This window comes from Taudactylus pleione, unplaced genomic scaffold (assembly GCF_031769625.1).
Source record: "Taudactylus pleione unplaced genomic scaffold, aTauple2 ptg000862l, whole genome shotgun sequence".
In the NCBI taxonomy this organism is placed as follows: Eukaryota; Metazoa; Chordata; class Amphibia; order Anura; family Myobatrachidae; genus Taudactylus; species Taudactylus pleione.
Window position 1 is genome coordinate 3,135,744 of NW_028285264.1, and position 27,942 is coordinate 3,163,685.

The 27,942-nt window shown below is 43.1% G+C and overlaps 1 protein-coding gene across 1 annotated transcript in view; it reads left to right on the top strand.

Moving 5' to 3' along the window:
- The window catches only part of LOC148474246 (uncharacterized), a 424,182-nt gene that overhangs the window by 349,881 nt on the left and 46,359 nt on the right, over positions 1-27,942 (top strand). The gene's annotated exons all lie outside the window — the stretch shown is intronic.

The following is a 27,942-nucleotide window of genomic DNA, read 5'->3' on the forward strand; positions in this document are numbered from 1 at the left end:
CTCTCCATCTCACTGCCTTTGTCTCACTCTCTCTCTCTTTCTGTCTCATTCTCTATCTCACATTCTGTCTCATTCTCTCTCACATTCTGTCTCACACTCTCTTACTCTCTCCATCTCACTTTCTTTGTCTCACTCTCTCTCTTTCTGTCTCATTCTCTATCTCACATTCTGTCTCACACTCTCTTACTCTCTCCATCTCACTCCCTTTGTCTCACTCTCTCTCTTTCTGTCTCATTCTCTATCTCACATTCTGTCTCACACTCTCTTACTCTCTCCATCTCACTCCCTTTATCTCACTTTCTCTCTTTCTGTCTCATTCTCTGTCTCACACTCTCTTACTCTCTCCATCTCACTCCCTTTGTCTCACTCTCTCTCTTTCTCTCATTCTCTATCTCACATTCTGTCTCACACTCTCTTACACTCTCCATCTCACTCCCTTTGTCTCACTCTCTCTTTCTGTCTCATTTTCTATCTCACATTCTGTCTCACACTCTCTTACTCTCTCCATCTCACTCCCTTTGTCTCACTCTCTCTCTTTCTGTCTCATTCTCTATCTCACATTCTGTCTCACACTCTCTTACTCTCTCCATCTCACTGCCTTTGTCTCACTCTCTCTCTCCTTCTGTCTCATTCTCTATCTCACATTCTGTCTCATTCTCTCTCACATTCTGTCTCACACTCTCTTACTCTCTCCATCTCACTCCCTTTGTCTCACTCTCTCTCTTTCTGTCTCATTCTCTATCTCACATTCTGTCTTGCACTCTCTAACTCTCTCCATCTCACTGCCTTTGTCTCACTCTCTCTCTCTTTCTGTCTCATTCTCTATCTCACATTCTGTCTCATTCTCTATCTCACATTCTGTCTAAAACTCTCTTAATCTCTCCATCTCACTCCCTTTGTCTCACTCTCTCTCTTTCTGTCTAATTCTCTGTCTCACACTCTCTTACTCTCTCCATCTCACTCCCTTTGTCTCACTCTCTCTCTTTCTCTCATTCTCTATCTCAGATTCTGTCTCACACTCTCTTACTCTCTCCATCTCACTCCCTTTCTCTCACTCTCTCTCTTTCTGTCTCATTCTCTATCTCACATTCTGTCTCACACTCTCTTACTCTCTCCATCTCACTCCCTTTGTCTCACTCTCTCTCTTTCTGTCTCATTCTCTATCTCACATTCTGTCTCACACTCTCTTACTCTCTCCATCTCACTCCCTTTGTCTCACTCTCTCTCTTTCTGTCTCATTCTCTATCTCACATTCTGTCTCATTCTCTATCTCACATTCTGTCTCATTCTCTATCTCACATTCTGTCTCACACTCTCTTACTCTCTCCATCTCACTCCCTTTGTCTCACTCTCTCTCTTTCTGTCTCATTCTCTATCTCACATTCTGTCTCACACTCTCTTACTCTCTCCATCTCACTCCCTTTGTCTCACTCTCTCTCTCTTTCTGTCTCATTCTCTATCTCACATTCTGTCTTGCACTCTCTAACTCTCTCCATCTCACTCCCTTTGTCTCACTCTCTCTCTTTCTGTCTCATTCTCTCTCTCATTCTGTCTCACACTCTCTTACTCTCTCCATCTCACTCCCTTTGTCTCACTCTCTCTCTTTCTGTCTCATTCTCTATCTCACATTCTGTCTCATTCTCTATCTCACATTCTGTCTCACACTCTCTTACTCTCTCCATCTCGCTCCCTTTGTCTCACTCTCTCTCTTTCTGTCTCATTCTCTATCTCACATTCTGTCTCACACTCTCTCACTCTCTCCATCTCACTCCCTTTGTCTCACTCTCTCTCTTTATGTCTCATTCTCTATCTCACATTCTGTCTCACACTCTCTTACTCACTCCATCTCACTCCCTTTGTCTCACTCTCTCTCTTTCTGTGTCATTCTCTATCTCACATTCTGTCTCACACTCTCTTACTCTCTCCATCTCACTCCCTTTGTCTCACTCTCTCTCTTTATGTCTCATTCTCTATCTCACATTCTGTCTCACACTCTCTTACTCTCTCCATCTCACTCCCTTTGTCTCACTCTCTCTCTCTGTCTGTCTCATTCTCTATCTCACATTCTGTCTCATTCTCTATCTCACATTCTGTCTCACACTCTCTTACTCTCTCCATCTCACTCCCTTTGTCTCACTCTCTCTCTTTCTGTCTCATTCTCTATCTCACATTCTGTCTCACACTCTCTTACTCTCTCCATCTCACTCCCTTTGTCTCACTCTCTCTCTCTGTCTGTCTCATTCTCTATCTCACATTCTGTCTCATTCTCTATCTCACATTCTGTCTCACACTCTCTTACTCTCTCCATCTCACTCCCTTTGTCTCACTCTCTCTCTTTCTGTCTCATTCTCTATCTCACATTCTGTCTTGCACTCTCTAACTCTCTCCATCTCACTCCCTTTGTCTCACTCTCTCTCTTTCTGTCTCATTCTCTCTCTCATTCTGTCTCACACTCTCTTACTCTCTCCATCTCACTCCCTTTGTCTCACTCTCTCTCTCTGTCTGTCTCATTCTCTATCTCACATTCTGTCTCATTCTCTATCTCACATTCTGTCTCACACTCTCTTACTCTCTCCATCTCACTCCCTTTGTCTCACTCTCTCTCTTTCTGTCTCATTCTCTATCTCACATTCTGTCTTGCACTCTCTAACTCTCTCCATCTCACTCCCTTTGTCTCACTCTCTCTCTTTCTGTCTCATTATCTCTCTCATTCTGTCTCACACTCTCTTACTCTCTCCATGTCACTCCCTTTGTCTCACTCTCTCTCTTTCTGTCTCATTCTCTATCTCACATTCTGACTCATTCTCTATCTCACATTCTGTCTCACACTCTATTACTCTCTCCATCTCACTCCCTTTGTCTCACTCTCTCTCTTTCTGTCTCATTCTCTATCTCACATTCTGTCTCACACTCTCTTACTCTCTCCATCTCACTGCCTTTGTCTCACTTTCTCTCTCTTTCTGTCTCATTCTCCATCTCACATTCTGTCTCATTCTCTATCTCACATTCTGTCTCACACTCTCTTACTCTCTCCATCTCACTCCCTTTGTCTCACTCTCTCTCTTTCTGTCTCATTCTCTATCTCACATTCTGTCTCACACTCTCTTACTCTCTCCATCTCACTCCCTTTGTCTCACTCTCTCTCTTTCTGTCTCATTCTCTATCTCACATTCTGTCTCACACTCTCTTACTCTCTCCATCTCACTGCCTTTGTCTCACTCTCTCTCTCTCTTTCTGTCTCATTCTCTATCTCACATTCTGTCTCATTCTCTATCTCACATTCTGTCTAACAATCTCTTAATCTCTCCATCTCACTCCCTTTGTCTCACTCTCTCTCTTTCTGTCTAATTCTCTGTCTCACACTCTCTTACTCTCTCCATCTCACTCCCTTTGTCTCACTCTCTCTCTTTCTCTCATTCTCTATCTCAGATTCTGTCTCACACTCTATTACTCTCTCCATCTCACTCCCTTTCTCTCACTCTCTCTCTTTCTGTCTCATTCTCTATCTCACATTCTGTCTCACACTCTATTACTCTCTCCATCTCACTCCCTTTGTCTCACTCTCTCTCTTTCTGTCTCATTCTCTATCTCACATTCCGTCTCACACTCTCTTACTCTCTCCATCTCACTCCCTTTGTCTCACTCTCTCTCTTTCTGTCTCATTCTCTATCTCACATTCTGTCTCACACTCTCTCACTCTCTCCATCTCACTCCCTTTGTCTCACTCTCTCTCTCTTTATGTCTCATTCTCTATCTCACATTCTGTCTCACACTCTCTTACTCTCTCCATCTCACTCCCTTTGTCTCACTCTCTCTCTTTCTGTCTCATTCTCTATCTCACATTCTGTCTTACACTCTCTTACTCTCTCCATCTCACTCCCATTGTGTCACTCTCTCTCTTTCTGTCTCATTCTCTATCTCACATTCTGTCTCATTCTCTATTTCACATTCTGTCTCATTCCCTATCTCACATTCTGTCTCACACTCTCTTACTCTCTCCATCTCACTCCCTATGTCTCACTCTCTCTCTTTCTGTCTCATTCTCTATCTCACATTGTCTGATTCTCTATCTCACATTCTGTCTCACACTCTCTTACTCTCTCCATCTCACTCCCTTTGTCTCACTCTCTCTCTTTCTGTCTCATTCTCTATCTCACATTCTGTCTCACACTCTCTTACTCTCTCCATCTCACTGCCTTTGTCTCACTCTCTCTCTCTTTCTGTCTCATTCTCTATCTCACATTCTGTCTCATTCTCTATCTCACATTCTGTCTCACACTCTCTTACTCTCTCCATCTCACTTTCTTTGTCTCACTCTCTCTCTTTCTGTCTCATTCTCTATCTCACATTCTGTCTCACACTCTCTTACTCTCTCCATCTCACTCCCTTTATCTCACTTTCTCTTTTTCTGTCTCATTCTCTCTCACACTGTCTTACTCTCTCCATCTCACTCCCTTTGTCTCACTCTCTCTCTTTCTCTCATTCTCTATCTCACATTCTGTCTCACACTCTCTTACTCTCTCCATCTCACTGCCTTTGTCTCACTCTCTCTCTCTTTCTGTCTCATTCTATATCTCACATTCTGTCTCATTCTCTATCTCACATTCTGTCTCACACTCTCTTACTCTCTCCATCTCACTCCCTTTGTCTCACTCTCTCTCTTTCTGTCTCATTCTCTATCTCACATTCTGTCTCACACTCTCTTACTCTCACCATCTCACTCCCTTTGTCTCACTCTCTCTCTTTCTGTCTCATTCTCTATCTCACATTCTGTCTCACACTCTCTTACTCTCTCCATCTCACTGCCTTTGTCTCACTCTCTCTCTCTGTCTGTCTCATTCTCTATCTCACATTCTGTCTCATTCTCTATCTCACATTCTGTCTCACACTCTCTTACTCTCTCCATCTCACTCCCTTTGTCTCACTCTCTCTCTTTCTGTCTAATTCTCTGTCTCACACTCTCTTACTATCTCCATCTCACTCCCTTTGTCTCACTCTCTCTCTTTCTCTCATTCTCTATCTCAGATTCTGTCTCACACTCTCTTACTCTCTCCATCTCACTCCCTTTGTCTCACTCTCTCTCTTTCTGTCTCATTCTCTATCTCACATTCTGTCTCACACTCTCTCACTCTCTCCATCTCACTCCCTTTGTCTCACTCTCTCTCTTTCTGTCTCATTCTCTATCTCACATTCTGTCTCACACTCTCTTACTCTCTCCATCTCACTGCCTTTGTCTCACTCTCTCTCTTTCTGTCTCATTCTCTATCTCACATTCTGTCTCACACTCTCTTACTCTCTCCATCTCACTCCCATTGTCTCACTCTCTCTCTTTCTGTCTCATTCTCTATCTCACATTCTGTCTCATTCTCTATCTCACATTCTGTCTCACACTCTTACTCTCTCCATCTCACTCTCTCTCTTTCTGTCTCATTCTCTATCTCACATTCTGTCTCACACTCTCTTACTCTCTACATCTCACTCCCTTTGTCTCACTCTCTCTCTTTCTGTCTCATTCTCTATCTCACATTCTGTCTCGCACTCTCTTACTCTCTCCATCTCACTCCCTTTGTCTCACTCTCTATCTTTCTGTCTCATTCTCTATCTCACATTCTGTCTCTTTCTCTATCTCACATTCTGTCTCACACTCTTACTCTCTCCATCTCACTCTCTCTCTTTCTGTCTCATTCTCTATCTCACATTCTGTCTCACACTCTCTTACTCTCTCCATCTCACTCCCTTTGTCTCACTCTCTCTCTTTCTGTCTCATTCTCTATCTCACATTCTGTCTCACACTCTCTCACTCTCTCCGTCTCACTCCCTTTGTCTCACTCTCTATCTTTCTGTCTCATTCTCTATCTCACATTCTGTCTCTTTCTCTATCTCACATTCTGTCTCACACTCTCTTACTCTCTCCATCTCACTCACTTTGTCTCACTCTCTCTCTTTCTGTCTCATTCTCTATCTCACATTCTGTCTCACACTCTCTTACTCTCTCCATCTCACTCACTTTGTCTCACTCTCTCTCTTTCTGTCTCATTCTCTATCTCACATTCTGTCTCACACTCTCTTACTCTCTACATCTCACTCCCTTTGTCTCACTCTCTCTCTTTCTGTCTCATTCTCTATCTCACATTCTGTCTCGCACTCTCTTACTCTCTCCATCTCACTCCCTTTGTCTCACTCTCTCTCTTTCTGTCTCATTCTCTCTCACATTCTGTCGCAAACTCTATTACTCTCTCCATCTCACTCCCTTTGTCTCACTCTCTCACTTTCTGTCTCATTCTCTATCTCACATTCTGCCTGATTCTCTATCTCACATTCTGTCTCACACTCTCTTACTCTCTCCATCTCACTCCCTTTGTCTCACTCTCTCTCTTTCTGTCTCATTCTCTATCTCACATTCTGTCTCACACTCTCTTACTCTCTACATCTCACTCCCTTTGTCTCACTCTCTCTCTTTCTGTCTCATTCTCTATCTCACATTCTGTCTCATTCTCTATCTCACATTCTGTCTCACACTCTATTACTCTCTCCATCTCACTCCCTTTGTCTCACTCTCTCTCTTTCTGTCTCATTCTCTATCTCACATTCTGTCTCACACTCTCTTACTCTCTCCATCTCACTCCCTTTGTCTCACTCTCTCTCTTTCTGTCTCATTCTCTATCTCACATTCTGTCTCACACTCTCTCACTCTCTCCATCTCACTCCCTTTGTCTCACTCTCTCTCTTTATGTCTCATTCTCTATCTCACATTCTGTCTCACACTCTCTTACTCTCTCCATCTCACTCCCTTTGTCTCACTCTCTCTCTTTCTGTCTCATTCTCTATCTCACATTCTGTCTCACACTCTCTTACTCTCTCCATCTCACTCCCATTGTCTCACTCTCTCTCTTTCTGTCTCATTCTCTATCTCACATTCTGTCTCATTCTCTATCTCACATTCTGTCTCATTCCCTATCTCACATTCTGTCTCACACTCTCTTACTCTCTCCATCTCACTCCCTTTGTCTCACTCTCTCTCTTTCTGTCTCATTCTCTATCTCACATTGTCTGATTCTCTATCTCACATTCTGTCTCACACTCTCTTACTCTCTCCATCTCACTCCCTTTGTCTCACTCTCTCTCTTTCTGTCTCATTCTCTATCTCACATTCTGTCTCACACTCTCTTACTCTCTCCATCTCACTGCCTTTGTCTCACTCTCTCTCTCTTTCTGTCTCATTCTCTATCTCACATTCTGTCTCATTCTCTATCTCACATTCTGTCTCACACTCTCTTACTCTCTCCATCTCAATTTCTTTGTCTCACTCTCTCTCTTTCTGTCTCATTCTCTATCTCACATTCTGTCTCACACTCTCTTACTCTCTCCATCTCACTCCCTTTGTCTCACTCTCTCTCTTTCTGTCTCATTCTCTATCTCACATTCTGTCTCACACTCTCTTTCTCTCTCCATCTCACTCCCTTTATCTCACTTTCTCTCTTTCTGTCTCATTCTCTGTCTCACACTCTCTTACTCTCTCCATCTCACTCCCTTTGTCTCACTCTCTCTCTTTCTCTCATTCTCTATCTCACATTCTGTCTCACACTCTCTTACTCTCTCCATCTCACTGCCTTTGTCTCACTCTCTCTCTCTTTCTGTCTCATTCTATATCTCACATTCTGTCTCATTCTCTATCTCACATTCTGTCTCACACTCTCTTACTCTCTCCATCTCACTCCCTTTGTCTCACTCTCTCTCTTTCTGTCTCATTCTCTATCTCACATTCTGTCTCACACTCTCTTACTCTCTCCATCTCACTCCCTTTGTCTCACTCTTTCTCTTTCTGTCTCATTCTCTATCTCACATTCTGTCTCACACTCTCTTACTCTCTCCATCTCACTGCCTTTGTCTCACTCTCTCTCTCTGTCTGTCTCATTCTCTATCTCACATTCTGTCTCATTCTCTATCTCACATTCTGTCTCACACTCTCTTACTCTCTCCATCTCACTCCCTTTGTCTCACTCTCTCTCTTTCTGTCTCATTCTCTATCTCACATTCTGTCTCACACTCTCTTTCTCTCTCCATCTCACTCCCTTTATCTCACTTTCTCTCTTTCTGTCTCATTCTCTGTCTCACACTCTCTTACTCTCTCCATCTCACTCCCTTTGTCTCACTCTCTCTCTTTCTCTCATTCTCTATCTCACATTCTGTCTCACACTCTCTTACTTTCTCCATCTCACTGCCTTTGTCTCACTCTCTCTCTCTTTCTGTCTCATTCTATATCTCACATTCTGTCTCATTCTCTATCTCACATTCTGTCTCACACTCTCTTACTCTCTCCATCTCACTCCCTTTGTCTCACTCTCTCTTTCTGTCTCATTCTCTATCTCACATTCTGTCTCACACTCTCTTACTCACTCCATCTCACTGCCTTTGTCTCACTCTCTCTCTCTGTCTGTCTCATTCTCTATCTCACATTCTGTCTCATTCTCTATCTCACATTCTGTCTCACACTCTCTTACTCTCTCCATCTCACTCTCTCTCTTTCTGTCTAATTCTCTGTCTCACACTCTCTTACTCTCTCCATCTCACTCCCTTTGTCTCACTCTCTCTATTTCTCTCATTCTCTATCTCAGATTCTGTCTCACACTCTCTTACTCTCTCCATCTCACTCCCTTTGTCTCACTCTCTCTCTTTCTGTCTCATTCTCTATCTCACATTCTGTCTCACACTCTCTCACTCTCTCCATCTCACTCCCTTTGTCTCACTCTCTCTCTTTCTGTCTCATTCTTTATCTCACATTCTGTCTCACACTCTCTTACTCTCTCTATCTCACTCCCTTTGTCTCACTCTCTCTCTTTCTGTCTCATTCTCTATCTCACATTCTGTCTCACATTCTCTCACTCTCTCCATCTCACTCCCTTTGTCTCACTCTCTATCTTTCTGTCTCATTCTCTATCTCACATTCTGTCTCATTCTCTATCTCACATTCTGTCTCACACTCTCTTACTCTCTACATCTCACTCCCTTTGTCTCACTCTCTCTCTTTCTGTCTCATTCTCTATCTCACATTCTGTCTCATTCTCTATCTCACATTCTGTCTCACACTCTCTTACACTCTCCATCTCACTCCCTTTGTCTCACTCTCTCTCTTTCTGTCTCATTTTCTATCTCACATTCTGTCTCACACTCTCTTACTCTCTCCATCTCACTCCCTTTGTCTCACTCTCTCTCTTTCTGTCTCATTCTCTATCTCACATTCTGTCTCACACTCTCTTACTCTCTCCATCTCACTGCCTTTGTCTCACTCTCTCTCTCTTTCTGTCTCATTCTCTATCTCACATTCTGTCTCATTCTCTATCTCACATTCTGTCTAACACTCTCTTAATCTCTCCATCTCACTCCCTTTGTCTCACTCTCTCTCTTTCTGTCTAATTCTCTGTCTCACACTCTCTTACTCTCTCCATCTCACTCCCTTTGTCTCACTCTCTCTCTTTCTCTCATTCTCTATCTCAGATTCTGTCTCACACTCTCTTACTCTCTCCATCTCACTCCCTTTCTCTCACTCTCTCTCTTTCTGTCTCATTCTCTATCTCACATTCTGTCTCACACTCTCTTACTCTCTCCATCTCACTCCCTTTGTCTCACTCTCTCTCTTTCTGTCTCATTCTCTATCTCACATTCTGTCTCACACTCTCTTACTCTCTCCATCTCACTCCCTTTGTCTCACTCTCTCTCTTTCTGTCTCATTCTCTATCTCACATTCTGTCTCATTCTCTATCTCACATTCTGTCTCATTCTCTATCTCACATTCTGTCTCACACTCTCTTACTCTCTCCATCTCACTCCCTTTGTCTCACTCTCTCTCTTTCTGTCTCATTCTCTATCTCACATTCTGTCTCACACTCTCTTACTCTCTCCATCTCACTCCCTTTGTCTCACTCTCTCTCTTTCTGTCTCATTCTCTATCTCACATTCTGTCTTGCACTCTCTAACTCTCTCCATCTCACTCCCTTTGTCTCACTCTCTCTCTTTCTGTCTCATTCTCTCTCTCATTCTGTCTCACACTCTCTTACTCTCTCCATCTCACTCCCTTTGTCTCACTCTCTCTCTTTCTGTCTCATTCTCTATCTCACATTCTGTCTCATTCTCTATCTCACATTCTGTCTCACACTCTCTTACTCTCTCCATCTCACTCCCTTTGTCTCACTCTCTCTCTTTCTGTCTCATTCTCTATCTCACATTCTGTCTCACACTCTCTCACTCTCTCCATCTCACTCCCTTTGTCTCACTCTCTCTCTTTATGTCTCATTCTCTATCTCACATTCTGTCTCACACTCTCTTACTCACTCCATCTCACTCCCTTTGTCTCACTCTCTCTCTTTCTGTGTCATTCTCTATCTCACATTCTGTCTCACACTCTCTTACTCTCTCCATCTCACTCCCTTTGTCTCACTCTCTCTCTTTATGTCTCATTCTCTATCTCACATTCTGTCTCACACTCTCTTACTCTCTCCATCTCACTCCCTTTGTCTCACTCTCTCTCTCTGTCTGTCTCATTCTCTATCTCACATTCTGTCTCATTCTCTATCTCACATTCTGTCTCACACTCTCTTACTCTCTCCATCTCACTCCCTTTGTCTCACTCTCTCTCTTTCTGTCTCATTCTCTATCTCACATTCTGTCTTGCACTCTCTAACTCTCTCCATCTCACTCCCTTTGTCTCACTCTCTATCTTTCTGTCTCATTCTCTCTCTCATTCTGTCTCACACTCTCTTACTCTCTCCATGTCACTCCCTTTGTCTCACTCTCTCTCTTTCTGTCTCATTCTCTATCTCACATTCTGACTCATTCTCTATCTCACATTCTGTCTCACACTCTATTACTCTCTCCATCTCACTCCCTTTGTCTCACTCTCTCTCTTTCTGTCTCATTCTCTATCTCACATTCTGTCTCACACTCTCTTACTCTCTCCATCTCACTGCCTTTGTCTCACTTTCTCTCTCTTTCTGTCTCATTCTCTATCTCACATTCTGTCTCATTCTCTATCTCACATTCTGTCTCACACTCTCTTACTCTCTCCATCTCACTCCCTTTGTCTCACTCTCTCTCTTTCTGTCTCATTCTCTATCTCACATTCTGTCTCACACTCTCTTACTCTCTCCATCTCACTCCCTTTGTCTCACTCTCTCTCTTTCTGTCTCATTCTCTATCTCACATTCTGTCTCACACTCTCTTACTCTCTCCATCTCACTGCCTTTGTCTCACTCTCTCTCTCTCTTTCTGTCTCATTCTCTATCTCACATTCTGTCTCATTCTCTATCTCACATTCTGTCTAACAATCTCTTAATCTCTCCATCTCACTCCCTTTGTCTCACTCTCTCTCTTTCTGTCTAATTCTCTGTCTCACACTCTCTTACTCTCTCCATCTCACTCCCTTTGTCTCACTCTCTCTCTTTCTCTCATTCTCTATCTCAGATTCTGTCTCACACTCTATTACTCTCTCCATCTCACTCCCTTTCTCTCACTCTCTCTCTTTCTGTCTCATTCTCTATCTCACATTCTGTCTCACACTCTATTACTCTCTCCATCTCACTCCCTTTGTCTCACTCTCTCTCTTTCTGTCTCATTCTCTATCTCACATTCCGTCTCACACTCTCTTACTCTCTCCATCTCACTCCCTTTGTCTCACTCTCTCTCTTTCTGTCTCATTCTCTATCTCACATTCTGTCTCACACTCTCTCACTCTCTCCATCTCACTCCCTTTGTCTCACTCTCTCTCTTTATGTCTCATTCTCTATCTCACATTCTGTCTCACACTCTCTTACTCTCTCCATCTCACTCCCTTTGTCTCACTCTCTCTCTTTCTGTCTCATTCTCTATCTCACATTCTGTCTTACACTCTCTTACTCTCTCCATCTCACTCCCATTGTCTCACTCTCTCTCTTTCTGTCTCATTCTCTATCTCACATTCTGTCTCATTCTCTATTTCACATTCTGTCTCATTCCCTATCTCACATTCTGTCTCACACTCTCTTACTCTCTCCATCTCACTCCCTATGTCTCACTCTCTCTCTTTCTGTCTCATTCTCTATCTCACATTGTCTGATTCTCTATCTCACATTCTGTCTCACACTCTCTTTCTCTCTCCATCTCACTCCCTTTGTCTCACTCTCTCTCTTTCTGTCTCATTCTCTATCTCACATTCTGTCTCACACTCTCTTACTCTCTCCATCTCACTGCCTTTGTCTCACTCTCTCTCTCTTTCTGTCTCATTCTCTATCTCACATTCTGTCTCATTCTCTCTCACATTCTGTCTCACACTCTCTTACTCTCTCCATCTCACTTTCTTTGTCTCACTCTCTCTCTTTCTGTCTCATTCTCTATCTCACATTCTGTCTCACACTCTCTTACTCTCTCCATCTCACTCCCTTTGTCTCACTCTCTCTCTTTCTGTCTCATTCTCTATCTCACATTCTGTCTCACACTCTCTTACTCTCTCCATCTCACTCCCTTTATCTCACTTTCTCTCTTTCTGTCTCATTCTCTGTCTCACACTCTCTTACTCTCTCCATCTCACTCCCTTTGTCTCACTCTCTCTCTTTCTCTCATTCTCTATCTCACATTCTGTCTCACACTCTCTTACACTCTCCATCTCACTCCCTTTGTCTCACTCTCTCTTTCTGTCTCATTTTCTATCTCACATTTTGTCTCACACTCTCTTACTCTCTCCATCTCACTCCCTTTGTCTCACTCTCTCTCTTTCTGTCTCATTCTCTATCTCACATTCTGTCTCACACTCTCTTACTCTCTCCATCTCACTGCCTTTGTCTCACTCTCTCTCTCTTTCTGTCTCATTCTCTATCTCACATTCTGTCTCATTCTCTCTCACATTCTGTCTCACACTCTCTTACTCTCTCCATCTCACTCCCTTTGTCTCACTCTCTCTCTTTCTGTCTCATTCTCTATCTCACATTCTGTCTTGCACTCTCTAACTCTCTCCATCTCACTGCCTTTGTCTCACTCTCTCTCTCTTTCTGTCTCATTCTCTATCTCACATTCTGTCTCATTCTCTATCTCACATTCTGTCTAAAACTCTCTTAATCTCTCCATCTCACTCCCTTTGTCTCACTCTCTCTCTTTCTGTCTAATTCTCTGTCTCACACTCTCTTACTCTCTCCATCTCACTCCCTTTGTCTCACTCTCTCTCTTTCTCTCATTCTCTATCTCACATTCTGTCTCACACTCTCTTACTCTCTCCATCTCACTCCCTTTCTCTCACTCTCTCTCTTTCTGTCTCATTCTCTATCTCACATTCTGTCTCACACTCTCTTACTCTCTCCATCTCACTCCCTTTGTCTCACTCTCTCTCTTTCTGTCTCATTCTCTATCTCACATTCTGTCTCACACTCTCTTACTCTCTCCATCTCACTCCCTTTGTCTCACTCTCTCTCTTTCTGTCTCATTCTCTATCTCACATTCTGTCTCATTCTCTATCTCACATTCTGTCTCATTCTCTATCTCACATTCTGTCTCACACTCTCTTACTCTCTCCATCTCACTCCCTTTGTCTCACTCTCTCTCTTTCTGTCTCATTCTCTATCTCACATTCTGTCTCACACTCTCTTACTCTCTCCATCTCACTCCCTTTGTCTCACTCTCTCTCTTTCTGTCTCATTCTCTATCTCACATTCTGTCTTGCACTCTCTAACTCTCTCCATCTCACTCCCTTTGTCTCACTCTCTCTCTTTCTGTCTCATTCTCTCTCTCATTCTGTCTCACACTCTCTTACTCTCTCCATCTCACTCCCTTTGTCTCACTCTCTCTCTTTCTGTCTCATTCTCTATCTCACATTCTGTCTCATTCTCTATCTCACATTCTGTCTCACACTCTCTTACTCTCTCCATCTCGCTCCCTTTGTCTCACTCTCTCTCTTTCTGTCTCATTCTCTATCTCACATTCTGTCTCACACTCTCTCACTCTCTCCATCTCACTCCCTTTGTCTCACTCTCTCTCTTTATGTCTCATTCTCTATCTCACATTCTGTCTCACACTCTCTTACTCACTCCATCTCACTCCCTTTGTCTCACTCTCTCTCTTTCTGTCTCATTCTCTATCTCACATTCTGTCTCACACTCTCTTTCTCTCTCCATCTCACTCCCTTTATCTCACTTTCTCTCTTTCTGTCTCATTCTCTGTCTCACACTCTCTTACTCTCTCCATCTCACTCCCTTTGTCTCACTCTCTCTCTTTCTCTCATTCTCTATCTCACATTCTGTCTCACACTCTCTTACTTTCTCCATCTCACTGCCTTTGTCTCACTCTCTCTCTCTTTCTGTCTCATTCTATATCTCACATTCTGTCTCATTCTCTATCTCACATTCTGTCTCACACTCTCTTACTCTCTCCATCTCACTCCCTTTGTCTCACTCTCTCTTTCTGTCTCATTCTCTATCTCACATTCTGTCTCACACTCTCTTACTCACTCCATCTCACTGCCTTTGTCTCACTCTCTCTCTCTGTCTGTCTCATTCTCTATCTCACATTCTGTCTCATTCTCTATCTCACATTCTGTCTCACACTCTCTTACTCTCTCCATCTCACTCTCTCTCTTTCTGTCTAATTCTCTGTCTCACACTCTCTTACTCTCTCCATCTCACTCCCTTTGTCTCACTCTCTCTATTTCTCTCATTCTCTATCTCAGATTCTGTCTCACACTCTCTTACTCTCTCCATCTCACTCCCTTTGTCTCACTCTCTCTCTTTCTGTCTCATTCTCTATCTCACATTCTGTCTCACACTCTCTCACTCTCTCCATCTCACTCCCTTTGTCTCACTCTCTCTCTTTCTGTCTCATTCTTTATCTCACATTCTGTCTCACACTCTCTTACTCTCTCTATCTCACTCCCTTTGTCTCACTCTCTCTCTTTCTGTCTCATTCTCTATCTCACATTCTGTCTCACATTCTCTCACTCTCTCCATCTCACTCCCTTTGTCTCACTCTCTATCTTTCTGTCTCATTCTCTATCTCACATTCTGTCTCATTCTCTATCTCACATTCTGTCTCACACTCTCTTACTCTCTACATCTCACTCCCTTTGTCTCACTCTCTCTCTTTCTGTCTCATTCTCTATCTCACATTCTGTCTCATTCTCTATCTCACATTCTGTCTCACACTCTCTTACACTCTCCATCTCACTCCCTTTGTCTCACTCTCTCTCTTTCTGTCTCATTTTCTATCTCACATTCTGTCTCACACTCTCTTACTCTCTCCATCTCACTCCCTTTGTCTCACTCTCTCTCTTTCTGTCTCATTCTCTATCTCACATTCTGTCTCACACTCTCTTACTCTCTCCATCTCACTGCCTTTGTCTCACTCTCTCTCTCTTTCTGTCTCATTCTCTATCTCACATTCTGTCTCATTCTCTATCTCACATTCTGTCTAACACTCTCTTAATCTCTCCATCTCACTCCCTTTGTCTCACTCTCTCTCTTTCTGTCTAATTCTCTGTCTCACACTCTCTTACTCTCTCCATCTCACTCCCTTTGTCTCACTCTCTCTCTTTCTCTCATTCTCTATCTCAGATTCTGTCTCACACTCTCTTACTCTCTCCATCTCACTCCCTTTCTCTCACTCTCTCTCTTTCTGTCTCATTCTCTATCTCACATTCTGTCTCACACTCTCTTACTCTCTCCATCTCACTCCCTTTGTCTCACTCTCTCTCTTTCTGTCTCATTCTCTATCTCACATTCTGTCTCACACTCTCTTACTCTCTCCATCTCACTCCCTTTGTCTCACTCTCTCTCTTTCTGTCTCATTCTCTATCTCACATTCTGTCTCATTCTCTATCTCACATTCTGTCTCATTCTCTATCTCACATTCTGTCTCACACTCTCTTACTCTCTCCATCTCACTCCCTTTGTCTCACTCTCTCTCTTTCTGTCTCATTCTCTATCTCACATTCTGTCTCACACTCTCTTACTCTCTCCATCTCACTCCCTTTGTCTCACTCTCTCTCTTTCTGTCTCATTCTCTATCTCACATTCTGTCTTGCACTCTCTAACTCTCTCCATCTCACTCCCTTTGTCTCACTCTCTCTCTTTCTGTCTCATTCTCTCTCTCATTCTGTCTCACACTCTCTTACTCTCTCCATCTCACTCCCTTTGTCTCACTCTCTCTCTTTCTGTCTCATTCTCTATCTCACATTCTGTCTCATTCTCTATCTCACATTCTGTCTCACACTCTCTTACTCTCTCCATCTCACTCCCTTTGTCTCACTCTCTCTCTTTCTGTCTCATTCTCTATCTCACATTCTGTCTCACACTCTCTCACTCTCTCCATCTCACTCCCTTTGTCTCACTCTCTCTCTTTATGTCTCATTCTCTATCTCACATTCTGTCTCACACTCTCTTACTCACTCCATCTCACTCCCTTTGTCTCACTCTCTCTCTTTCTGTGTCATTCTCTATCTCACATTCTGTCTCACACTCTCTTACTCTCTCCATCTCACTCCCTTTGTCTCACTCTCTCTCTTTATGTCTCATTCTCTATCTCACATTCTGTCTCACACTCTCTTACTCTCTCCATCTCACTCCCTTTGTCTCACTCTCTCTCTCTGTCTGTCTCATTCTCTATCTCACATTCTGTCTCATTCTCTATCTCACATTCTGTCTCACACTCTCTTACTCTCTCCATCTCACTCCCTTTGTCTCACTCTCTCTCTTTCTGTCTCATTCTCTATCTCACATTCTGTCTTGCACTCTCTAACTCTCTCCATCTCACTCCCTTTGTCTCACTCTCTATCTTTCTGTCTCATTCTCTCTCTCATTCTGTCTCACACTCTCTTACTCTCTCCATGTCACTCCCTTTGTCTCACTCTCTCTCTTTCTGTCTCATTCTCTATCTCACATTCTGACTCATTCTCTATCTCACATTCTGTCTCACACTCTATTACTCTCTCCATCTCACTCCCTTTGTCTCACTCTCTCTCTTTCTGTCTCATTCTCTATCTCACATTCTGTCTCACACTCTCTTACTCTCTCCATCTCACTGCCTTTGTCTCACTTTCTCTCTCTTTCTGTCTCATTCTCTATCTCACATTCTGTCTCATTCTCTATCTCACATTCTGTCTCACACTCTCTTACTCTCTCCATCTCACTCCCTTTGTCTCACTCTCTCTCTTTCTGTCTCATTCTCTATCTCACATTCTGTCTCACACTCTCTTACTCTCTCCATCTCACTCCCTTTGTCTCACTCTCTCTCTTTCTGTCTCATTCTCTATCTCACATTCTGTCTCACACTCTCTTACTCTCTCCATCTCACTGCCTTTGTCTCACTCTCTCTCTCTCTTTCTGTCTCATTCTCTATCTCACATTCTGTCTCATTCTCTATCTCACATTCTGTCTAACAATCTCTTAATCTCTCCATCTCACTCCCTTTGTCTCACTCTCTCTCTTTCTGTCTAATTCTCTGTCTCACACTCTCTTACTCTCTCCATCTCACTCCCTTTGTCTCACTCTCTCTCTTTCTCTCATTCTCTATCTCAGATTCTGTCTCACACTCTATTACTCTCTCCATCTCACTCCCTTTCTCTCACTCTCTCTCTTTCTGTCTCATTCTCTATCTCACATTCTGTCTCACACTCTATTACTCTCTCCATCTCACTCCCTTTGTCTCACTCTCTCTCTTTCTGTCTCATTCTCTATCTCACATTCCGTCTCACACTCTCTTACTCTCTCCATCTCACTCCCTTTGTCTCACTCTCTCTCTTTCTGTCTCATTCTCTATCTCACATTCTGTCTCACACTCTCTCACTCTCTCCATCTCACTCCCTTTGTCTCACTCTCTCTCTTTATGTCTCATTCTCTATCTCACATTCTGTCTCACACTCTCTTACTCTCTCCATCTCACTCCCTTTGTCTCACTCTCTCTCTTTCTGTCTCATTCTCTATCTCACATTCTGTCTTACACTCTCTTACTCTCTCCATCTCACTCCCATTGTCTCACTCTCTCTCTTTCTGTCTCATTCTCTATCTCACATTCTGTCTCATTCTCTATTTCACATTCTGTCTCATTCCCTATCTCACATTCTGTCTCACACTCTCTTACTCTCTCCATCTCACTCCCTATGTCTCACTCTCTCTCTTTCTGTCTCATTCTCTATCTCACATTGTCTGATTCTCTATCTCACATTCTGTCTCACACTCTCTTTCTCTCTCCATCTCACTCCCTTTGTCTCACTCTCTCTCTTTCTGTCTCATTCTCTATCTCACATTCTGTCTCACACTCTCTTACTCTCTCCATCTCACTGCCTTTGTCTCACTCTCTCTCTCTTTCTGTCTCATTCTCTATCTCACATTCTGTCTCATTCTCTCTCACATTCTGTCTCACACTCTCTTACTCTCTCCATCTCACTTTCTTTGTCTCACTCTCTCTCTTTCTGTCTCATTCTCTATCTCACATTCTGTCTCACACTCTCTTACTCTCTCCATCTCACTCCCTTTGTCTCACTCTCTCTCTTTCTGTCTCATTCTCTATCTCACATTCTGTCTCACACTCTCTTACTCTCTCCATCTCACTCCCTTTATCTCACTTTCTCTCTTTCTGTCTCATTCTCTGTCTCACACTCTCTTACTCTCTCCATCTCACTCCCTTTGTCTCACTCTCTCTCTTTCTCTCATTCTCTATCTCACATTCTGTCTCACACTCTCTTACACTCTCCATCTCACTCCCTTTGTCTCACTCTCTCTTTCTGTCTCATTTTCTATCTCACATTTTGTCTCACACTCTCTTACTCTCTCCATCTCACTCCCTTTGTCTCACTCTCTCTCTTTCTGTCTCATTCTCTATCTCACATTCTGTCTCACACTCTCTTACTCTCTCCATCTCACTGCCTTTGTCTCACTCTCTCTCTCTTTCTGTCTCATTCTCTATCTCACATTCTGTCTCATTCTCTCTCACATTCTGTCTCACACTCTCTTACTCTCTCCATCTCACTCCCTTTGTCTCACTCTCTCTCTTTCTGTCTCATTCTCTATCTCACATTCTGTCTTGCACTCTCTAACTCTCTCCATCTCACTGCCTTTGTCTCACTCTCTCTCTCTTTCTGTCTCATTCTCTATCTCACATTCTGTCTCATTCTCTATCTCACATTCTGTCTAAAACTCTCTTAATCTCTCCATCTCACTCCCTTTGTCTCACTCTCTCTCTTTCTGTCTAATTCTCTGTCTCACACTCTCTTACTCTCTCCATCTCACTCCCTTTGTCTCACTCTCTCTCTTTCTCTCATTCTCTATCTCACATTCTGTCTCACACTCTCTTACTCTCTCCATCTCACTCCCTTTCTCTCACTCTCTCTCTTTCTGTCTCATTCTCTATCTCACATTCTGTCTCACACTCTCTTACTCTCTCCATCTCACTCCCTTTGTCTCACTCTCTCTCTTTCTGTCTCATTCTCTATCTCACATTCTGTCTCACACTCTCTTACTCTCTCCATCTCACTCCCTTTGTCTCACTCTCTCTCTTTCTGTCTCATTCTCTATCTCACATTCTGTCTCATTCTCTATCTCACATTCTGTCTCATTCTCTATCTCACATTCTGTCTCACACTCTCTTACTCTCTCCATCTCACTCCCTTTGTCTCACTCTCTCTCTTTCTGTCTCATTCTCTATCTCACATTCTGTCTCACACTCTCTTACTCTCTCCATCTCACTCCCTTTGTCTCACTCTCTCTCTTTCTGTCTCATTCTCTATCTCACATTCTGTCTTGCACTCTCTAACTCTCTCCATCTCACTCCCTTTGTCTCACTCTCTCTCTTTCTGTCTCATTCTCTCTCTCATTCTGTCTCACACTCTCTTACTCTCTCCATCTCACTCCCTTTGTCTCACTCTCTCTCTTTCTGTCTCATTCTCTATCTCACATTCTGTCTCATTCTCTATCTCACATTCTGTCTCACACTCTCTTACTCTCTCCATCTCGCTCCCTTTGTCTCACTCTCTCTCTTTCTGTCTCATTCTCTATCTCACATTCTGTCTCACACTCTCTCACTCTCTCCATCTCACTCCCTTTGTCTCACTCTCTCTCTTTATGTCTCATTCTCTATCTCACATTCTGTCTCACACTCTCTTACTCACTCCATCTCACTCCCTTTGTCTCACTCTCTCTCTTTCTGTGTCATTCTCTATCTCACATTCTGTCTCACACTCTCTTACTCTCTCCATCTCACTCCCTTTGTCTCACTCTCTCTCTTTATGTCTCATTCTCTATCTCACATTCTGTCTCACACTCTCTTACTCTCTCCATCTCACTCCCTTTGTCTCACTCTCTCTCTCTGTCTGTCTCATTCTCTATCTCACATTCTGTCTCATTCTCTATCTCACATTCTGTCTCACACTCTCTTACTCTCTCCATCTCACTCCCTTTGTCTCACTCTCTCTCTTTCTGTCTCATTCTCTATCTCACATTCTGTCTCACACTCTCTTACTCTCTCCATCTCACTCCCTTTGTCTCACTCTCTCTCTCTGTCTGTCTCATTCTCTATCTCACATTCTGTCTCATTCTCTATCTCACATTCTGTCTCACACTCTCTTACTCTCTCCATCTCACTCCCTTTGTCTCACTCTCTCTCTTTCTGTCTCATTCTCTATCTCACATTCTGTCTTGCACTCTCTAACTCTCTCCATCTCACTCCCTTTGTCTCACTCTCTCTCTTTCTGTCTCATTCTCTCTCTCATTCTGTCTCACACTCTCTTACTCTCTCCATCTCACTCCCTTTGTCTCACTCTCTCTCTCTGTCTGTCTCATTCTCTATCTCACATTCTGTCTCATTCTCTATCTCACATTCTGTCTCACACTCTCTTACTCTCTCCATCTCACTCCCTTTGTCTCACTCTCTCTCTTTCTGTCTCATTCTCTATCTCACATTCTGTCTTGCACTCTCTAACTCTCTCCATCTCACTCCCTTTGTCTCACTCTCTCTCTTTCTGTCTCATTATCTCTCTCATTCTGTCTCACACTCTCTTACTCTCTCCATGTCACTCCCTTTGTCTCACTCTCTCTCTTTCTGTCTCATTCTCTATCTCACATTCTGACTCATTCTCTATCTCACATTCTGTCTCACACTCTATTACTCTCCCCATCTCACTCCCTTTGTCTCACTCTCTCTCTTTCTGTCTCATTCTCTATCTCACATTCTGTCTCACACTCTCTTACTCTCTCCATCTCACTGCCTTTGTCTCACTTTCTCTCTCTTTCTGTCTCATTCTCCATCTCACATTCTGTCTCATTCTCTATCTCACATTCTGTCTCACACTCTCTTACTCTCTCCATCTCACTCCCTTTGTCTCACTCTCTCTCTTTCTGTCTCATTCTCTATCTCACATTCTGTCTCACACTCTCTTACTCTCTCCATCTCACTCCCTTTATCTCACTTTCTCTTTTTCTGTCTCATTCTCTCTCACACTGTCTTACTCTCTCCATCTCACTCCCTTTGTCTCACTCTCTCTCTTTCTCTCATTCTCTATCTCACATTCTGTCTCACACTCTCTTACTCTCTCCATCTCACTGCCTTTGTCTCACTCTCTCTCTCTTTCTGTCTCATTCTATATCTCACATTCTGTCTCATTCTCTATCTCACATTCTGTCTCACACTCTCTTACTCTCTCCATCTCACTCCCTTTGTCTCACTCTCTCTCTTTCTGTCTCATTCTCTATCTCACATTCTGTCTCACACTCTCTTACTCTCTCCATCTCACTGCCTTTGTCTCACTCTCTCTCTCTTTCTGTCTCATTCTCTATCTCACATTCTGTCTCATTCTCTATCTCACATTCTGTCTCACACTCTCTTACTCTCTCCATCTCACTTTCTTTGTCTCACTCTCTCTCTTTCTGTCTCATTCTCTATCTCACATTCTGTCTCACACTCTCTTACTCTCTCCATCTCACTCCCTTTATCTCACTTTCTCTTTTTCTGTCTCATTCTCTCTCACACTGTCTTACTCTCTCCATCTCACTCCCTTTGTCTCACTCTCTCTCTTTCTCTCATTCTCTATCTCACATTCTGTCTCACACTCTCTTACTCTCTCCATCTCACTGCCTTTGTCTCACTCTCTCTCTCTTTCTGTCTCATTCTATATCTCACATTCTGTCTCATTCTCTATCTCACATTCTGTCTCACACTCTCTTACTCTCTCCATCTCACTCCCTTTGTCTCACTCTCTCTCTTTCTGTCTCATTCTCTATCTCACATTCTGTCTCACACTCTCTTACTCTCACCATCTCACTCCCTTTGTCTCACTCTCTCTCTTTCTGTCTCATTCTCTATCTCACATTCTGTCTCACACTCTCTTACTCTCTCCATCTCACTGCCTTTGTCTCACTCTCTCTCTCTGTCTGTCTCATTCTCTATCTCACATTCTGTCTCATTCTCTATCTCACATTCTGTCTCACACTCTCTTACTCTCTCCATCTCACTCCCTTTGTCTCACTCTCTCTCTTTCTGTCTAATTCTCTGTCTCACACTCTCTTACTATCTCCATCTCACTCCCTTTGTCTCACTCTCTCTCTTTCTCTCATTCTCTATCTCAGATTCTGTCTCACACTCTCTTACTCTCTCCATCTCACTCCCTTTGTCTCACTCTCTCTCTTTCTGTCTCATTCTCTATCTCACATTCTGTCTCACACTCTCTCACTCTCTCCATCTCACTCCCTTTGTCTCACTCTCTCTCTTTCTGTCTCATTCTCTATCTCACATTCTGTCTCACACTCTCTTACTCTCTCCATCTCACTGCCTTTGTCTCACTCTCTCTCTTTCTGTCTCATTCTCTATCTCACATTCTGTCTCACACTCTCTTACTCTCTCCATCTCACTCCCATTGTCTCACTCTCTCTCTTTCTGTCTCATTCTCTATCTCACATTCTGTCTCATTCTCTATCTCACATTCTGTCTCACACTCTTACTCTCTCCATCTCACTCTCTCTCTTTCTGTCTCATTCTCTATCTCACATTCTGTCTCACACTCTCTTACTCTCTACATCTCACTCCCTTTGTCTCACTCTCTCTCTTTCTGTCTCATTCTCTATCTCACATTCTGTCTCGCACTCTCTTACTCTCTCCATCTCACTCCCTTTGTCTCACTCTCTATCTTTCTGTCTCATTCTCTATCTCACATTCTGTCTCTTTCTCTATCTCACATTCTGTCTCACACTCTTACTCTCTCCATCTCACTCTCTCTCTTTCTGTCTCATTCTCTATCTCACATTCTGTCTCACACTCTCTTACTCTCTCCATCTCACTCCCTTTGTCTCACTCTCTCTCTTTCTGTCTCATTCTCTATCTCACATTCTGTCTCACACTCTCTCACTCTCTCCGTCTCACTCCCTTTGTCTCACTCTCTATCTTTCTGTCTCATTCTCTATCTCACATTCTGTCTCTTTCTCTATCTCACATTCTGTCTCACACTCTCTTACTCTCTCCATCTCACTCACTTTGTCTCACTCTCTCTCTTTCTGTCTCATTCTCTATCTCACATTCTGTCTCACACTCTCTTACTCTCTCCATCTCACTCACTTTGTCTCACTCTCTCTCTTTCTGTCTCATTCTCTATCTCACATTCTGTCTCACACTCTCTTACTCTCTACATCTCACTCCCTTTGTCTCACTCTCTCTCTTTCTGTCTCATTCTCTATCTCACATTCTGTCTCGCACTCTCTTACTCTCTCCATCTCACTCCCTTTGTCTCACTCTCTCTCTTTCTGTCTCATTCTCTCTCACATTCTGTCGCAAACTCTATTACTCTCTCCATCTCACTCCCTTTGTCTCACTCTCTCACTTTCTGTCTCATTCTCTATCTCACATTCTGCCTGATTCTCTATCTCACATTCTGTCTCACACTCTCTTACTCTCTCCATCTCACTCCCTTTGTCTCACTCTCTCTCTTTCTGTCTCATTCTCTATCTCACATTCTGTCTCACACTCTCTTACTCTCTACATCTCACTCCCTTTGTCTCACTCTCTCTCTTTCTGTCTCATTCTCTATCTCACATTCTGTCTCATTCTCTATCTCACATTCTGTCTCACACTCTATTACTCTCTCCATCTCACTCCCTTTGTCTCACTCTCTCTCTTTCTGTCTCATTCTCTATCTCACATTCTGTCTCACACTCTCTTACTCTCTCCATCTCACTCCCTTTGTCTCACTCTCTCTCTTTCTGTCTCATTCTCTATCTCACATTCTGTCTCACACTCTCTCACTCTCTCCATCTCACTCCCTTTGTCTCACTCTCTCTCTTTATGTCTCATTCTCTATCTCACATTCTGTCTCACACTCTCTTACTCTCTCCATCTCACTCCCTTTGTCTCACTCTCTCTCTTTCTGTCTCATTCTCTATCTCACATTCTGTCTCACACTCTCTTACTCTCTCCATCTCACTCCCATTGTCTCACTCTCTCTCTTTCTGTCTCATTCTCTATCTCACATTCTGTCTCATTCTCTATCTCACATTCTGTCTCATTCCCTATCTCACATTCTGTCTCACACTCTCTTACTCTCTCCATCTCACTCCCTTTGTCTCACTCTCTCTCTTTCTGTCTCATTCTCTATCTCACATTGTCTGATTCTCTATCTCACATTCTGTCTCACACTCTCTTACTCTCTCCATCTCACTCCCTTTGTCTCACTCTCTCTCTTTCTGTCTCATTCTCTATCTCACATTCTGTCTCACACTCTCTTACTCTCTCCATCTCACTGCCTTTGTCTCACTCTCTCTCTCTTTCTGTCTCATTCTCTATCTCACATTCTGTCTCATTCTCTATCTCACATTCTGTCTCACACTCTCTTACTCTCTCCATCTCAATTTCTTTGTCTCACTCTCTCTCTTTCTGTCTCATTCTCTATCTCACATTCTGTCTCACACTCTCTTACTCTCTCCATCTCACTCCCTTTGTCTCACTCTCTCTCTTTCTGTCTCATTCTCTATCTCACATTCTGTCTCACACTCTCTTTCTCTCTCCATCTCACTCCCTTTATCTCACTTTCTCTCTTTCTGTCTCATTCTCTGTCTCACACTCTCTTACTCTCTCCATCTCACTCCCTTTGTCTCACTCTCTCTCTTTCTCTCATTCTCTATCTCACATTCTGTCTCACACTCTCTTACTCTCTCCATCTCACTGCCTTTGTCTCACTCTCTCTCTCTTTCTGTCTCATTCTATATCTCACATTCTGTCTCATTCTCTATCTCACATTCTGTCTCACACTCTCTTACTCTCTCCATCTCACTCCCTTTGTCTCACTCTCTCTCTTTCTGTCTCATTCTCTATCTCACATTCTGTCTCACACTCTCTTACTCTCTCCATCTCACTCCCTTTGTCTCACTCTTTCTCTTTCTGTCTCATTCTCTATCTCACATTCTGTCTCACACTCTCTTACTCTCTCCATCTCACTGCCTTTGTCTCACTCTCTCTCTCTGTCTGTCTCATTCTCTATCTCACATTCTGTCTCATTCTCTATCTCACATTCTGTCTCACACTCTCTTACTCTCTCCATCTCACTCCCTTTGTCTCACTCTCTCTCTTTCTGTCTCATTCTCTATCTCACATTCTGTCTCACACTCTCTTTCTCTCTCCATCTCACTCCCTTTATCTCACTTTCTCTCTTTCTGTCTCATTCTCTGTCTCACACTCTCTTACTCTCTCCATCTCACTCCCTTTGTCTCACTCTCTCTCTTTCTCTCATTCTCTATCTCACATTCTGTCTCACACTCTCTTACTTTCTCCATCTCACTGCCTTTGTCTCACTCTCTCTCTCTTTCTGTCTCATTCTATATCTCACATTCTGTCTCATTCTCTATTTCACATTCTGTCTCACACTCTCTTACTCTCTCCATCTCACTCCCTTTGTCTCACTCTCTCTTTCTGTCTCATTCTCTATCTCACATTCTGTCTCACACTCTCTTACTCACTCCATCTCACTGCCTTTGTCTCACTCTCTCTCTCTGTCTGTCTCATTCTCTATCTCACATTCTGTCTCATTCTCTATCTCACATTCTGTCTCACACTCTCTTACTCTCTCCATCTCACTCTCTCTCTTTCTGTCTAATTCTCTGTCTCACACTCTCTTACTCTCTCCATCTCACTCCCTTTGTCTCACTCTCTCTATTTCTCTCATTCTCTATCTCAGATTCTGTCTCACACTCTCTTACTCTCTCCATCTCACTCCCTTTGTCTCACTCTCTCTCTTTCTGTCTCATTCTCTATCTCACATTCTGTCTCACACTCTCTCACTCTCTCCATCTCACTCCCTTTGTCTCACTCTCTCTCTTTCTGTCTCATTCTTTATCTCACATTCTGTCTCACACTCTCTTACTCTCTCTATCTCACTCCCTTTGTCTCACTCTCTCTCTTTCTGTCTCATTCTCTATCTCACATTCTGTCTCACATTCTCTCACTCTCTCCATCTCACTCCCTTTGTCTCACTCTCTATCTTTCTGTCTCATTCTCTATCTCACATTCTGTCTCATTCTCTATCTCACATTCTGTCTCACACTCTCTTACTCTCTACATCTCACTCCCTTTGTCTCACTCTCTCTCTTTCTGTCTCATTCTCTATCTCACATTCTGTCTCATTCTCTATCTCACATTCTGTCTCACACTCTCTTACACTCTCCATCTCACTCCCTTTGTCTCACTCTCTCTCTTTCTGTCTCATTTTCTATCTCACATTCTGTCTCACACTCTCTTACTCTCTCCATCTCACTCCCTTTGTCTCACTCTCTCTCTTTCTGTCTCATTCTCTATCTCACATTCTGTCTCACACTCTCTTACTCTCTCCATCTCACTGCCTTTGTCTCACTCTCTCTCTCTTTCTGTCTCATTCTCTATCTCACATTCTGTCTCATTCTCTATCTCACATTCTGTCTAACACTCTCTTAATCTCTCCATCTCACTCCCTTTGTCTCACTCTCTCTCTTTCTGTCTAATTCTCTGTCTCACACTCTCTTACTCTCTCCATCTCACTCCCTTTGTCTCACTCTCTCTCTTTCTCTCATTCTCTATCTCAGATTCTGTCTCACACTCTCTTACTCTCTCCATCTCACTCCCTTTCTCTCACTCTCTCTCTTTCTGTCTCATTCTCTATCTCACATTCTGTCTCACACTCTCTTACTCTCTCCATCTCACTCCCTTTGTCTCACTCTCTCTCTTTCTGTCTCATTCTCTATCTCACATTCTGTCTCACACTCTCTTACTCTCTCCATCTCACTCCCTTTGTCTCACTCTCTCTCTTTCTGTCTCATTCTCTATCTCACATTCTGTCTCATTCTCTATCTCACATTCTGTCTCATTCTCTATCTCACATTCTGTCTCACACTCTCTTACTCTCTCCATCTCACTCCCTTTGTCTCACTCTCTCTCTTTCTGTCTCATTCTCTATCTCACATTCTGTCTCACACTCTCTTACTCTCTCCATCTCACTCCCTTTGTCTCACTCTCTCTCTTTCTGTCTCATTCTCTATCTCACATTCTGTCTTGCACTCTCTAACTCTCTCCATCTCACTCCCTTTGTCTCACTCTCTCTCTTTCTGTCTCATTCTCTCTCTCATTCTGTCTCACACTCTCTTACTCTCTCCATCTCACTCCCTTTGTCTCACTCTCTCTCTTTCTGTCTCATTCTCTATCTCACATTCTGTCTCATTCTCTATCTCACATTCTGTCTCACACTCTCTTACTCTCTCCATCTCACTCCCTTTGTCTCACTCTCTCTCTTTCTGTCTCATTCTCTATCTCACATTCTGTCTCACACTCTCTTACTCACTCCATCTCACTGCCTTTGTCTCACTCTCTCTCTCTGTCTGTCTCATTCTCTATCTCACATTCTGTCTCATTCTCTATCTCACATTCTGTCTCACACTCTCTTACTCTCTCCATCTCACTCTCTCTCTTTCTGTCTAATTCTCTGTCTCACACTCT